The sequence below is a fragment of the Arachis stenosperma genome, chromosome 6 (assembly GCF_014773155.1).
Source record: "Arachis stenosperma cultivar V10309 chromosome 6, arast.V10309.gnm1.PFL2, whole genome shotgun sequence".
In the NCBI taxonomy this organism is placed as follows: domain Eukaryota; kingdom Viridiplantae; phylum Streptophyta; class Magnoliopsida; order Fabales; family Fabaceae; genus Arachis; species Arachis stenosperma.
In genome coordinates, this window is record NC_080382.1 from 70,810,451 (window position 1) to 70,827,976 (window position 17,526).

Genomic DNA, 17,526 nt, shown 5'->3' on the forward strand with positions numbered 1-17,526 from the left:
TATGGAAAGCTAGAACATTAATCTATGGAATCAACAGAGCTCTTAACCTTAACAAAGGAGAATTAGTTGCTCATGTTCTTCAGAGAAACCCTAGAATTATCAAAAGTAAAAGTGCCAAAGAAGAGAGGTTGTCAGTGACCCTCCCTTTTAAATACTAACCCTAAACAAACTTAAAACAGAATCAGCATTCAAATAAAATAAAATCTTCTTCATAACTATTTTTCTCTCAGCAAAGATCTCCTCCTTTTCTGTTTGCAACTCTCTAATTAATGCTATGATTGGTGGGACTTTGATTAATCACATAAATGATAAAGAATTGAAGGTTTAATGGCTTAGTTTGAAGTCCTTGGAAGTGACTAAGGATCTCACGTGATACGTGAGTACTTTACATTGTATGTAAAGTCTTGCTAAGGCCCAAATTGTTATCTGTTTGGTTTACATTGCATGTGAAAAATCCACATTGTACATGGCCTTGGGTTCCTTCAATTGTGGCCTCTATTTGGTCCACAACATTTTATGTAGAGAATCCTATGTCCCACATAAAAATACAATGCATGATACCTAAAAATTCCTTTTGCTGTGCATGCGTATGCATGACAGCTCACGTACCACGTGAAGTCTTTTACGTCCCACGTTGAATGATGAAGTCATCCATACGCATGATTGTCAAATTATCCATATTTGTGCGTACGCATGCTAGGTGCGTACACATGATATCTCTTTGCTCCCCAAATGTGGTATGCCATGTCTTCCACCTTGCACGTCTATATGGGTTATTTTCAGTGGACTTTTTGCTTGGTCCAGAAAGCATCCTATTCAGTACAGAAAGCTTTCTACTTGATGATTCCTATCTTTTTTTTCTTTTCTATTTATTGCTGTTTTTCTTTAAAAGTTTTTTGTAATCAATGAACTCAACTAAATCAAAGCAATGCTCATTTTACCCATGAAATCATTGCTTATTCAACAAGAATTCTTAGTAAATTAAATAAAATCATGAAGAAAAAATGCTAAAGATATGGATTCATCAAAATGGCAAAAGAAAATACAAGGATTGGGTGGCATTCAAAAGAAACTTGACATTGAAAATTTAAACAAAAAAAAAAGAATACCAGTGGAGAGGAGGTCAAAATATAAGATGCTGTTGTCGATGGTGGATTTTAAGTTGGAGTCAAAATAGGAGTAGACGGATTAATAGTCTAAATAGTCTGAGTAGGATGAAAGAATTCTATTTCAACATGAAAGGGCTAATCCACTTCTCGACCAGAGGGATTGTCGATATTAGCAACTCGAAAAGAAGTCCCTGTCCGGGATTACTTCAACTACAATAAATTAGAAAATTAAAAATTGCAAGTATAAGGTGAAATTTCTGAGTTGCGACAGACATCATTAAGCATATACCTTTGAGATTGCAGGTCAAACATTTTAAAGCTTTGGTGTTTCATCTTTTTCCAGAATACCAATAGGACCACGCTTCTTTGAGGTAAGGGTTGCACCACTTGACCTTCCTCTAATCTGACCTCTTCTTTGTTTGATATTTTTCTTAGGTGTAACCTCTTCATCATTATTCCAGTTTTTCTCAACTAGTTATGGGTCAGCAGTAACTTTACTTTTGGGTGTTTGTCGAGTAACTGGAAAAATTAAAAGGCAAGGTGAGTCAAGTACTGAAATGATTCCTAAAGAAGCACCAAGAACTTAAGAAGAAATTAAAGACTTTTTACATATACTCACCTTTGTTTTTCTTCGACACTATCTCCATAGTAGGGAAAACCATAATCGAAATTGCTTGATCGACAGATATACAATGAGGAGAAAAATGATTTAACCACCATTCATGAAAGTCAGGAGTCGACAAGAAACAACAATTGACATTTAGATACTAGTATTGGGTCGACATCCTCAAATTCTTTTATCTCTGACACCTCATAGAGAATCATTTGGCGAGACAGAGGAGAAGGTAAGGCTTGGGTCAAGCCAAACTGTTGGGCTACATATTGGGGAGAATAAATGATTAACTTCTTTTTAAGAGCCCAAGAGGATTCATGAGGTAGGCCGACAAGGAGAATTTGAAGAGTTAAGATTCTAGCCCACATATCATTGACTATTGCTTGATTCTCTGCCTTAGAGCTAGTAAAATAGTTAAGGCATGAAACAGAACTGGGTCAAAATGAGAATGTGTTTGGGAAATAAGAAACATTGTGGTCTTCTTTGATGTTGAACAAAATCCTAGCAAAATGTCAAAAGGCACCAATGAGAGACATGGTCTTTGGTCTCGTCCAAAAAAGTAGGGAAAGACGAATACCATCAATTTTTGCATTGAGAACTTGAGATCAGAAGCTATGAGTCAAGATTCAAGAATAGCTTTGAGCCACAAGTTTACAACCCAGAGGGGACCAAAAGGGTTGATTTAAGGATCCTCTTGTCAAATTTACCAACAATCAAGGAAAGTGTTTCATAAACCTGACTCAGAATCAAAACAAGAAGGTCGATGAGTTTTTTTGTGAGGAAGCATAATGGCCAGGGGAAAGTAGTTATTCTTTTGGGTTTAGACTGATTTCGAACAGAAGACAAAGATGTTCAGCCAAAGTAAGAGGAAAGCTACATGCTCATTGTTAAAAACCGGCTTGCCATTGGAACCCATGTTATTTTGAAAGTGGTAATCGGTCGACCATGATACAAGTTCACCATCAAGTGGTAAGTTGGTCAGGGTCGAAATGTCCATCAGGGTCAGACCTATCATTCCATAAGAGAAATAAAAGTTATTAACGGCAGGGTACCAAAAGTACAAATTAGCCCCTAGTACAGGAGAAATGCAAGGAAGGTCAAAGGTAGCTAATTCTAAGGCATTCAAACTATTTAGATATTCTCAAATCAGTTTATACATAGGTGCAAGATGAAACATCCAAGTCAAAAAAGAGGGTTCAAGTTCCTAGCAAGAGCAGTTCTAAAGACATGAATAGTAAAGTATGAAACCTTGACATTCTTGCAGAAAATCAATGGTAAATGCTCTGGGGTGATAGAAAGAAAGAAGAAATAGAATCAATTTGTTCTCAGGGTGCAAAAGAGCCCAAGAAAGAATGTAATACTCCATTAACTGAAAATGATAGGAATACCTGGCGGCGCCAGAGATCAAAAGTCTCTCCATTTAGGTTTGGGGCTCTTAGAGCTCCATCTTCATTATAGAACCGCGCCACTTCAACCACTAATGGAGGAAGGGGAATTACTTCATCACTTTCTTCATGGAAATGAGAAGCAGCAACCATGGTTGCCAAAGAATAAGAAGCGGCGGTAATAGCCGACGTAGAACTTGAGTAAGATATAGACTGGGAAACCATGGAAGATGCAGCGTTCAGAGAGAAAGGAGATTAGGTTTTTCGAAGGACAAGGATTTTGAAAATTAGGGATGATTTGATTGCAAAAGAAATGATGGAGTGAGGGGTACTCTATTCAATAAATGGCTTATTAAAACCCAGAGAACGTTATGCACTTCCAGAAAAGCGCATGTCATTATGATGTGTAACTATCCTTTCAAATCATGAGAATTTGAAAAGGTTGCATGCAGGGACAAACATACAGGGAGGGGGCGAGTGGAGGCCTCCCCCCCCCCCCCCCCAAAAAAAACTTTTTTTCAAATTAATAGTAATAAGTTATTAAGTATGATTTAATTTTTTTTAATTTATTTAGTATTTAGTCTAGTATAAATAAAAGTCCAGCCAAACCTAAATATTAATAATCTCTAAGATCTAAAAAGTAAGTAACAATATTAAAAATATCTGAAAAAGATATAATTACTAATATTTTTTAATTAAATAACATTTTTCAAATCTAATAAAGTGGATTCTTTTTCTTCTTGTGACCATCCTTCTTGATTCATTTGATAGTAATTCTCTTTGTTTCAACTACTACAACTAAGAGATCTTTTTCAACTTTGAATATTGTGAAGAATAATGATGCATGAGCATCTTTTCTTTATTTTCTTATTATTTTAGATATGAATTTATTAAGTTTTATTCAGTTTGAGGCGCATTGTGGTTTTATTTTTTTTCAGAAAAAATCCGGGCGAGTTTGGCAGACTTTGTGCAGAAGAAAAAATGAAGCCGCCAAGCTGGCGCCAAACGCTAAGCCTAGAGTTTGGTGCCAGGCATCTCGTGATGCGTGCAAGACCTCTAGCTCCTGGCGCTAAATGCCCCCAACTTGGCGTTTAGCTCCAGGAGCTTTGTAATTCGTGCAACTACCACATGCTAATGGCACTAAACGCCGATCCTGGTGCTTAGCGCTAGGAAGATTGCGATGCCCACAACCCTCTCTACCTCCTCGGTGCTAAACGCCGAGCCTGACGTTTAGCACCAACACCGCGTTTTGGACTTCAAGGAAAGGGCTTCATCAGTAGAATATTTTTATAATAATTAATTTATTTTGTTTTCTTTTGATTATTATTATTACCAAACATAATCTTTTAGGGTTTAGATATTATTTTATTTTATTTATTTTATTTTATTTTCAAACCAATTAGGTTAGATATAAAAGGGAAAAAGATTTAGCCCTTTGAACTTCCTCTTCTCTTCTCTTCTCTTTCTCATTCTACACTTTATAAACTTTTAGAGTCCTAGTTCTTCTTTGAGCCATGAGCAACTAAAACTCAATAGTTAATGTTAGGATCTTTGTTTATTCTATGAATTAATACTATTGTCACTCTATTTTAATTAATGCACTGATTTATATTGAAGAATTACTTTCGTTCTTCACCTAATGAATTTGAATGCATTGGAAGATAACTCTTTTTCTACATAAATTCTTGTTGATTCTTGAAAAAGTTAACTCACTTAAATATCAGCTTAAAAGTAATTCCTCCTAAATCACTAATTTCCTAGACTTAACGTGATATGTGACATATAATCATCTTATATTTAGTAATTAGGATTTTGTGGCTAATAAACTAGAATTGGACCTAAACCTTTAATCTACATTAAGTGACCAAGAAATTGGCAGTTTATTAGGTTAGAGGTGACTAAATTACTAAGAAAACAGGGTTTAGTTAATTACAGTTTGCCATGAATTGAATCTTGCATAATTAAAATAGTTGGTAAGAATTGTTAATCTGAAAAAATGAATATCTCTAAAACCTTAACTGTTCTCTCACATATTTTTTACACCAAATTTACTAATTGCTTTCTTAATTCCTGAATTACTGTTTGATGCAAATTGAAACCTAAAACACTCTTTTGTGCTTGTCTGACTAAGTGAATCAATCAACCATTATTGCTTGGTCCATTAATCTTCGTGGGATCGACCCTCAATCACCTGAGGTATTATTTGGTATGACCCGGTGCACTTGCCGGTTCAGTTGTGCTATGCTAAATTCCGCACCAAATAACTCAAAAACAAAATAAAAGATAAATTTTTTGCTAATTGTCTTTTAATTACATTGAGAAGAAAATTGTTGAAAAATTTGACACAGATTCTGTTATCGATGAATTTTATGATACGAAGAATCGACCACTTCATTAATAAGAAGTACATACATATTTTTTGTATTTTAAAATATATTCTCTATCGGTATATTTCTATAATACATCTTACATTATATAATTTTTTGCATATTTTTTAATATTATATATGTTATTGGCCCCACAATAATATTTCTGGATCCATCCCTAGTTGCACATGTCTGGCACGAGGAATATTAAAACTTGTATTTTTGAACAAAATAACAAGTTTTAAAGGGGCAATTTGTTAGTACAAAAACTAAGTTTTTCTCGACAAGAAGGTATCTCAACTACCAATGGTTTCGACTACAAAAGAAGAAACAGACAAGCTAATTAGGAAGAAGAAAGATGATACAAAGAACGTTAAAGTCGAAAGGTAGTTAGCACCTTTCCCTGAGCATGAAGGCTTGCTGCTCGACCTTCAAGTTAAGTGGAAAACATGGGTGTGAGATTTGAGGAGCAAGCTGAAAAAAACGTAGGGCTTGAAGACCAGCGAAGACATGGGTGTCAAACTTAAGGGTCAAGATCCTTCATGGTCAAGGCAAAGTCATGGCTAAAAAAAGGGAAAAATAAGATAGTAGATAACATACTCCATGACAAGACCATATTCATGGCCTATAAATAGTAGAAATTCAGAATTTCAATCAAGAATACTAGATCATCACATAAATTCATAAAATTTCTATTCTTCGCAACACAACGGAAGAACATGGAGTGTAAGTGCGTGCGAGTGTTAGAAGTTAACTTTTAACTTGTTTTCTTTTATTTATTTGATTCATTGTCTTTTACTTTATATTTTATCGTTATTCTCTTTCTTTTACTATTCAATTTTATGTTTCAATGATTTTAAACTTTTATCTACCTCTTTATTTGTTTATTTATTTATTTTATCTTGTTTAATGTAAATTTGTCACTAGTAATTTTAACGCAAACCATTTTAACATCATCTACTTAATATACTAAAACTGGGTTTTCCTCCGACTGCTAAAGGTGACGTGTCGATCTCTCATGCCTCCATTTTCCCTCCAAAACAAAATTTTTTTTTCTATTCTAAATTATTTTATTATAATTATATTATAATTAATACTAAATGAATAGTATATAATCATACTAATTTAGTAACATATCTTTATTATAATTATATCAAATCAATATTTAATGCACTTTTAAACTACTTATCAATTATCAATTATAAATACTTTTAATAATTTTAATGATAATAATAATATCAATAATAGTAATAATAATCTTTGTTACCCGTATATCAAATAATTTTTCTAAATTATTTTATGAAAAAGATCTTTAATATAATTATATTATAATTACTGCTAAATAAATAATATATAATTATACTAATTTAGCAACATATCTTCATTATAATTATATCAAATCAATATTTAATGCACTGTTAAACTACTTATCAGTTATCAATTAAAAATATTTTTAATAATTTTAATGATAATAATAATATCAATAATAGTAATAATAATAATAATAATAATAATAATAAATATTTGTTACTCAATTTACGTATATCAGATAATTTTTCTAAATTATTTTATAAAAAATATTTTTAATATCATTATATTGTAATTAATATTTAATTAATAATATATAATTATACTAATTTAAAAACATATTTTCATTATAATTGTATCGAATCAAAATTTAATACACTACTAAACTACTTATCAATTATCAATTAAAAATACTTTTTATTCAAATTATATTCCGTTAAATTATTTTTGATACATAACAAAGATTAGGAACATATGTTCATTATACTAATTGATTATGGTTAATAATTTCATTAAAATTATTCATTATTGTTCCTAACTGTATTCATCATATATTTCAATCTATTTTGATTCACATTCAAATTATTGTACTAATCTTCGTTTCGGGATATGATGAAATTAATATATAATTATACTAATTTAGGAATATATATTCATTATAATTGTATCAAATCAATATTTAATGCATTATTAAAAAATTACCTTAATAATAGGTAATTTACATATTTATTTTTGTTTTACTAGAATCTATATATAGTGTTTTCCTGTTGTACACGAATCTAAATTTGAGAGTCAATTCATAATTTTATATTTAGTGTTTTTTTTTTTACTACTTCATAGAATAAGAATGTATTCTTCGTTTTTTATTGAAGTTGATCCTTTTAAGGTACAATTTATAATTTTTTATAATATTTTTCATATACTCATTATATGATATTATTCTTTTGATAATTTTTTATTTGTTGTTATTCTAAGTTATTCTTATCGTCTAATATTTCAGTTCGATTGTCTTTTGCCACAATCATTATATGATATTATTCTTTTGATAATTTTTTATTTGTTGTTATTCTAAGTTATTTTATACCTTGCCGCATTGCATGGATAGCGGATGATGAAGCTTATCTAACAAGAGGATGGTCTGAGTTTGCACGAATTCTAAATATTGAAACTTACGATGTTATTTCAGTTGATTGTCGTTACACGAATGATTCTATACTATACGTGACTAAGAACTAGAATAGGTTCAATATTGTTTAGGTAATTTGGTTTTACTATTAGTATTTGATTAAATTATAATTATAGAATTTTAAATTATTGCATCAATTTATATATTACGATTATTTTTTGTGGATGTGCTATTTTTAAATAATTTAATACAATGAAGTAGTGTCCAATATTATTAAGTTTATTTTTATCCTTTATTTCTTTATTTATATTTTCATTATATTTGACACAAAATAAACCTACACATATATTAAATCGTTGACCTAAAGACAATTTATTTGTCAATAAAAACAAATTTTATTTATAATTGGAATAAAATTTATTTACCAATAATCGGTGACAAAAGTTGAAATTCACCCGTGTTTTAAATTGTAATTTATCGAGAATTTATTTAAGACAGCACGTGATAACATATTTTGAAAATAAGATAAATTATAATGTTAAGATAATTTTATATTTATAATTATTGTTTTAGATAATTATAATAAATTTAGATAATATAAAAATGCAATATAATCGAATATAATATAAATCTAATCGAATTTTATATTGTTTTATATTACTTATCTCCCTAATAATTTCTAATTTTACATTTTAAATTGAAATTCTAATTATAATATTAGTTTTAGAGAAATTTAATTAATCATATAGAAAATAATATACTAATAGTTTTAGTATATTATCTATAGCAAGCGAAATGATTTCGTCAGATTTTTTATTAAAATTGAAATTATAAATTATTTAAAAAAAAAGTTTATTAATAAAATTACTAATAGTCATATTTTTATACACATGATATATGTTTTTTATATATTATTTTAAAAATATAATGAAACATGAATAATGAATGAGTATGTTATTTTTTTGACTAGCTAATTAATGTAAAATTGAGTACCCTTTTTTATTCGATTGAGGTCATATTCTGATTGGTGAAAGTTTCAATCACCTTAATTAAATTCTGTCTTTGTGCCTTAACTTATACAAGTAGTAATATTTTACATATTATTTGGTATATCTAAGTAATTATTTTTCATAGTGGAGATGTAAAAAATCATATTAAGATTTATTGCCAAATAATTAGTTGATGAATAATAGTAGATTATATTATTTTGAGAAAGTATTTTCATTATAATTATATCAAATCAATATTTAATTATGATAAAATATGTTAATTATAATTATATCATAGAATTATAATAATTACGATATTTATGTTATATATTTTAATTATTTATGTACGTAAATAAAATAGAAATCAATCAAATTAAATTATCACGGTAAATAATATGTTGTATATTCTTACGATAAATAATCTGTAGATAAAATTTAAATTATACCCGTGTCATATAATCATAATTTATTAATTGGTATAAAATAAAATTAGTAATAATCTAAATAATTATATCTTAACAAAATATAATTTGAAGTAATAGAATATTTTGTTAAAGGTAAATCAAATGAATAAGATTGAAAATTATATACCAATGAATAAGATTGAATAAATCAATGATTTTGTACTTTAATTAAGTAATTAATGCACGTGATAATTTTGTACTTTAATTTCGATAATGATTTGTAATAAAATCATTGATTAATTACGATAATGATTTGTAATAAAATTATAATTTCGATAATGATTTTATTACATTTGCTAATACACGTTCATTATTTAGTAAATCAATAATTTTGTACCTTAATATTTTGACAATTATTACTCAATTAACCAGTTAATTGAATTAATAATAACAATTTTTAATTTCAAATTTTGTATATTAAGTAATTATTAAAAATTGGGTAATAACGATTTACACAAGAAAATCATTGAAAAATTCAATTAACCATAAAAAAAATATAATAACGGTTTTAGTATATTATTTAGGACAAGATAAATTATTTCCTCAAATTAAATTTTATATAATTATAGTAATATTATACATATAAAATTAAAATTGAAATTAAGATTAACAAAATAATTTAAATATTATTTCAAAATCATATCGTTTATTTAAATTTAATGTCTATTTTAAAAATAATTTTAATTTAATAAATATATGTATTAGATTATATACACGGGTAATAATTGATTTTAAATTAAATAAATAAATAGTTTAGTAATATTTAAAAAAGATAATTTTAATTTAATAAATATTCATTACCCGTGAAATAATTTCAAAATAATCGCAGTATCTTATCAACATAGTAATAAAATAATTTAAAATCATAATTTTTTTTTGAAAATTATTATTTTGTTATATGAAATTGAAATAAAATTTATTTGCCAATAATCGGTGGATAAAATTAAAATTACACCCGTGTCATATAATTATAATTGATTAATTGGTATAAAATGAAATTATACCCGTGCCATGAGTAATAATATAAATAATTATATCTTAACAAAATATAATTTGAAATAATTTATAAACAATTATCTTAACAAAAATAATTATTTAATAATTGATTTAAAAATTAATGCAAAAAATAATTATTAATAATAGTATTATTAACTGGGTAAATAATATAATTTCAAATTATTACTTGAAATATAAATAATATATGAAAATCTATTGAGTAAATCAATGATTTTGCACCTTAATAATTTGACAATTATTACTCAATTAACCAATTAATTGAATTAGTAATAACAATTTTCAATTTCAAATTTTGTATATTAAGTAGTTATTAAAAATTGGATAATAACTATTTATACGGAAAAATCATTGATAAATTCAATTAACCATATAGAAGATAATATACTAACAGTTTTAGTATATTATTTATGGCAAGCAAAATTATTTCCTCATATTTTCTATTAAAATTGAAATTAGTAATAGTTTAAAAAAAAGTTTATTAATAAAATTACTAATAGTCACATTTTTATACACAGGATATATGTTTTTTATATATTATTTAAAAAATATAATGAAACATGAATAATGAATGAGTATGTTATTTTTTCGAATAGCTAATTAATGCAAAATCGAATACCCTTTTTTATTTCATTGAGGTCATATTCTGTTTGGTGAAAGTTTCAATCACCTTAATTAAATCCTGTGTTTGTGCCTTAACTTATTAAGGTAGTAATATATTACATATTATATCTAAGTAGTTATTTCCCATAGCGGAGATGTAAAAAATCATATTAAGGTTTATTGCCAAATAATTAGTGGATGAATAATAGTAAATTATATTATTTTGGGAAAGTATTTTCTTTATAATTATATCAAATCAATATTTAATTATGATAAAATATGTTAATTATAATTATATCATAGAATTATAATAATTACAATATTTATGTTATATATTTTAATCATTAATGTACGTAAATAATTAGAAATCAAAATATAACTTATAATTACCCGTGCCATGTAAGATTAAATAAGATATATAATAACATAGATGATTTGTTACTTATACTGATTAAATACAATAAATACATATTAATTTAGTTAAAAAAATAACTATCTCCTATGTTTTCCTATTTATTTTTTAATTCATTAAATCCAATCAATTATAATAAATTAATTATATCAACTAATTAATTCAATCAATTATTTTCTAATTTATTTTTTGAATTCAATAAATCAAATAAAATTAATTATACTAATTATTTGTATTGACTAATTGATTTGATTAATTCTTAAAAATATTTTTATTTAATTTATTTTATTTATTTGAATATAACTAATTAGTTATTTAATTTTATTAGGATAAATATCAAATTCTATTTCTAATATAAAAATACAAATTTTATTCATTCCATTTTTATTTTACCGCTATAAAAGACCATATATGCTAGAAGAAAATATCATTCATTTACCAATTACTCTTTCATTGGGTAGCTTTTACAACAATTCTTTTTCTTCCTATGAGGCGCCGTCACAAGAAGGCAACTATCATGAACACAAATCAGCACACACTCTTCAACTCCCGTGCTCATCATTTAGAGCAATATATGATATGTTATCCATTAAGCATTTATAGACCATGGTGTTATCATGTTTGCATAAATAAATAAAAAATCCATAATTAAGCTTAAGTCATTTATCTATTTGTGTGGTATTTTGTAGTGTGAAATTACTTTTAATTTGTGTTGTGCAATGATATTATGGTTTAATTTAAACTTTTATTTTAGAATTGTGTTATGATTTTATCTCATCCTTTTTTCTTAGATATTAAGTTGATGTATTTTTATTTATTATTATTGAAGCAGATGTGATATAAAATTTGTAAAAGGAAAAAAATTTACATTCAATTTATTTTATTGTAGTCTTCTATTCTTCTATTTTTTTATTCTTTTATTCATTTTATTTTCTTTTTAAATATCATATAATTTATTATAATTTATACCAATTAATTAATTATAATTCATTATATCAGTTAGTTTAATTTATTAATTTATAATATACATGATAAAATAGATCATTTGTTACTTATACGTTTATTTTTCTAAAACCTAAATCTAAATAATTATATTTTCAGTTTTTTTATGAATAAAATATTATTAATAATGAATAATAATTAACCATTCATACTTTTAATTAAAGTGTTTGGATGATTTTTATATTTATTAATATTAATTATTGATTATTTTTTCATAAATAAATTATATTATAATTTTATGTTAGTTTATAATTGATTAATGATTAATGTTTATAAAGCTATGTTACTCTAAATTTTATATTTTATAAATATTTTATTTAAATATAATTTTTTAACATAAAAATGTATTATTTTTAATAATATCATATTTTATATTTTTTAATTATTCTAAATGAATATTTTATCAAATATTAATTAAAGATATTCTTCCATTTGCTTTTACTAATATATTTTCTAACTATTATATAAAATTAAAATCGTATTAATGAATTTAATATTAAAGTTAATTTGGCTTTTTATTATTTAGAGTGTTTTTCAATCAATAATTTTATACTCTTTACTTTTTTTTAGTTTCATTTTGAATTTTAATTTAGTACTCAAAGGTAGTGAAATTCTATTGATACTGAATAAAGTTACAAAAGGATCCATAGGGTAGAATAAGTAAAATAATGTGATACCCACATTGTAACATTCAAATGAAACAATTTAGGATCTAAAATGTTTATCTTTCTCTTTTTCGCCGTCTATTATATTATCTATCCTATCATATAAAAATCGAATTTTTACCTTTAATGATAGAATCAACGTAGCATGTTTCTGTATTATTTTGTTTAACTTATTAAAGTCAATTCATCATGATGAATTAATTATATCAACTAATTAATTTGAATAGATATTTAAGTATCACACAATTTAAAATTATGTATATTAATTATTTGATTTAATTTTTACGATATATAAATTTAAGGAATAAATTAAAATAAGATAATTTATTACTTATTTAAATTGAATACAACAAATATAAATTAATTTAGTTAAAAATTTACTATTTTCTAATCTTCTATACATAAAAATGACAAAACAAAATTATAAAAATAATCTTTTTATCACTTTTGCTATTTTAATTTTATTTTCTTTATTTTTTTATGTATAATTTTATTTTATATTAACTTTGTTTATTTAATAATAAAATATACTCATATTAATTCTATCATATAATAATATATTTTTCTCCTATATTAATCAAAGAATTTCAATAGTTATCAACTACATCTAATAGAATGACTGAGAAATGAGAACTACGAGAAGTTAAACCCAGGTTCAAAATGCTGAAACAAAGAAAAGAAAACAGTGAATATATGATTAGAGAAAAATGTATAATAATGACAAAATATACTAAAACTGAAATTTTTTCTCAAACTACTAAAAGTGAGGTGTTAATTCCTCGTGAATTCATTTTTTCTCTAAAATGAAATTACTATTTTTTTCTAAATTTATTTTAAAAAATATATTTATTATAATTATATTACAATTAACATTTAACGAATAATGCATGATTATACTAATTTAGAGAAATATTTTTATTATAATTATATAAAATCAATATTTAATACATTATCAACTAATAAAAGCGAGGTGTCAATTTCTCATGAATTCATTTTCCCTCCAAAATGAAAGTACTATTCTCTCTTCTAAATTTATTTTAGAAAAATATATTTATTATAATTATATTACAATATTACAATTAGTATTTAATGAATAATGCATAATTATAATAATTTAGAAAAATAAAATAAAGTCCAGTAATTTATCTTCCGACTGCACACGTGTATAGAATAACTTTTAAGAAGGAGTCATGTATAGTAAATACGGTCGATGATTGTAAAACTGTATACTAACATTGATATAATATTATTTTAGGTATATGTTTTGCAGGCATCAAAGAAAAGTGTTGAGTTGTTTTTTAGTAGATTTAAATTATTCATTGTTTATTAGAGAATTTTGTGCATTAGAATTCTCTAATAATTTATTATTTATTTTGAGCTAATTTTGATATGTTTTTATTTGACAGTAAAACAACATATAAAAATTTGTTGGTGGGTCGAAGTATTATTAAGTTATTTATCATCACATTGAATATATATGTTTGATTTATTGAAAAAAGTAGATTACTAAAACCAATTAATAACTATTTAGAGTTAATATATTTAACACTAGCTTAAGAAAAAACAAATAATACATAACATGTTAATGTTTTTATTAATCAAATAATTATAATTTAAATTAATCTTAACAAAATAATTTAAAATTATAATTTTAATCTTATCACGTGCATGACACGGGTTAATACACTTGAAAATTACTGCACGATGAATGTGGTATATAGAGAAGTTTTTAAGAGCCTATAATAAAAAGGTAATAACAAAATGTCTTACTAAATCTATTTATTTATTAAAATTTATTACTATCACTTAAAAAAATTTAGAAATTCTAGGAACTAATAGATGAATTCTTATTGTACATTAATAGTTTGAGAATATTAAAATTATCATAAAAATTTGTATAATTTTATTCTTTGACAAATAATTTTATAATTACGTTAATCATATAATTTTATATACAAACATTGATACAGTGTTGTTTCATATATATATTTTGCAGGTATCAAATGATAGCATTGAATTGTTATTCATTAGGTTTAAACTATTTATTGTTTATTACAAAACTTTTTGCATTAGGATTCCCTATTAATTTGTTCTTCATTTTGAGCTGATTTTGATATTTTCTTACTTCACAGTAAAATAACATATAAAACTTTGTTGGTAGATTTAAGTATTACTAGATTATTTATGGTCATATTGAGTATATATGCCTGATTTATTGAAAAAAGTAGATTAAATAACTATTTTATAGTTAATAGAATTAACACTATATTAAAAAAAGAAAAACAATGCATACAAGTTATTTTTTTATTAATTAAATTATTATAATTAAAATGAAATTTAACATAACAACTTAAAATTATAATTTCAATCTTATCACGTGCATGGCACGGGTGATTAAACTTGTTATTAAATAATTTTTTAGTCAAATTGTTTTTTTAAGAAGAGTGGTATGTTTTTCGAATGAAATAAAACAGAAACATATATATTTAATTTGAAGGAAATACGTAATCAATGAGACTAAAATAATCAAGCCATCGAGTACCACCTTGCAACCCTTATATATGAAAGTTAGCTTTCATACGTAATGTTAATAGTTTTATTTATTTGTATTTGAATACCAATAACAATCAATGATTAGGGAAAATAATAATGAAAATTAGCTTTTATACGTAATGTTAATTCTAGAATCGGAGTAGGAGAGGACTAATATTATTTATCAAATTAGATATTATTGGAGAAACTTTGAATTAGTATTTATGTCATATATATAGCGTCTAGATAATTTTTCTCATGTCATATAGATAAGTTAGAATCATTATTTGTTGTTTATAAAATTAAGGATGAATAAAATTAAAGGTGCATACGCATATAATAATTTTCTACCAAAATAACAAAAAGTATCAAAATTAATAAAAATATTAAATTGCAGATACAATCCAGTATATATGATTCGAAAATTACTAATCAAAAAGTTATTGGTAGAATATATATATATATATATATATATATATATATATATATATATATAGATCAGAATTAATTCACGAACTTGTTATATTCTTTATATAATAATACTATCAATTTATTAGTACTTATTAAATGACTGTAATATAATTTTCTTATTAAAGCGGCATTTTATATCTATCAAATCATCTTATTATCTATATCTATATTTATATAATCTTTTAAGAAAATGTTAGGTGTAACATTGCTTTCATCCCTCAAAATCTTTTTTTTTTCTAAAGTTAATAATAAAATTTGGCAAAAATTAGTGCACTCTAGATAAAATAAAAAGTGCAGTACTCTTTAAAAGTTAACATATTATCAAAAGTTATTAGATAAATTAAATTTATTTATTATTGTTATTATTATTTTTTTTGTCTTGAGCTAAATAAACAAATTGACACTAACAACAAAAACTAATTTGACGATGACAACAAAGTACTCAAAAAAAACTTGATCAAATTCTTTCATTACTTTGTTATTGTTAATGTGATGTCTTCAAACATCTTCACTGTTTTGTTTATTGGGCGGTGTTTCCACTGTCGTTCTGAGCTAGCCACAAATTTTGACGTTCTTGAATCCACTCTCTTCCACCTCTGCCATGAATGACCTTCAAAGTCCAAAAATTGTTGCCATAGAAGAAGAAGAAACCTGTCTGTCGTCTCTGGTTGGCTAACTCCAAACACAAAATCGATTCTGTAGAATAACCCGGTCTTCATGAAGGCCCTGTACGTAATAGAATGAAAAATTAAAATACAATTATATTTAAACAATTATTTGCATTACTTTTTTTATTAATTTATTCAAAAAATAATTAAACTTTAAAGCTAATTGGTATAAAATATTATACTAAGAGTATTTTGTTTTTGCCAACGAGCTATAATTCAAATGGCATAATCTTTTCATACTCATCTAAAAATTTTTTGTCATATTATTTGAACCAGAAAAAAGAAAATGTTATTTTAAGAAAAACTATTAATATATTTTTAATACAAAATAATAAATTTTAAATATTCTTTTAAATAATATAATTATTTCAAATAATATATTTTAAATATAGTAAAGTAACATATTTCAATAAAAAAATTGTTAATAAAAAATTATATAAATATTTTTTTATATAAATTTTTGTTTCGCACAAAATAAAATTATTATAGGTTTGTTTGCTTTTTACGTTGTATATATATTTTTTAAATTAAATTTATATAATACAAAATATTTTATCATTCACTTCATATTTAATGTTATAATTTGTTTCACACAAAATAAAATTATATATATGTATTAATTAAATTTATATAACACAATTTTTTATTATTATGTTTATATTTAGGTAAATTCTACTTTACCCTTCCTATAATAACATGTATATTACCCTCTGTGACCTGTCATCTTTTAATTGATTGCTATGTTAACTATGATTAAACTATTAGTAATTAAATTATAGGGTAAAAAACTTAAATAAGC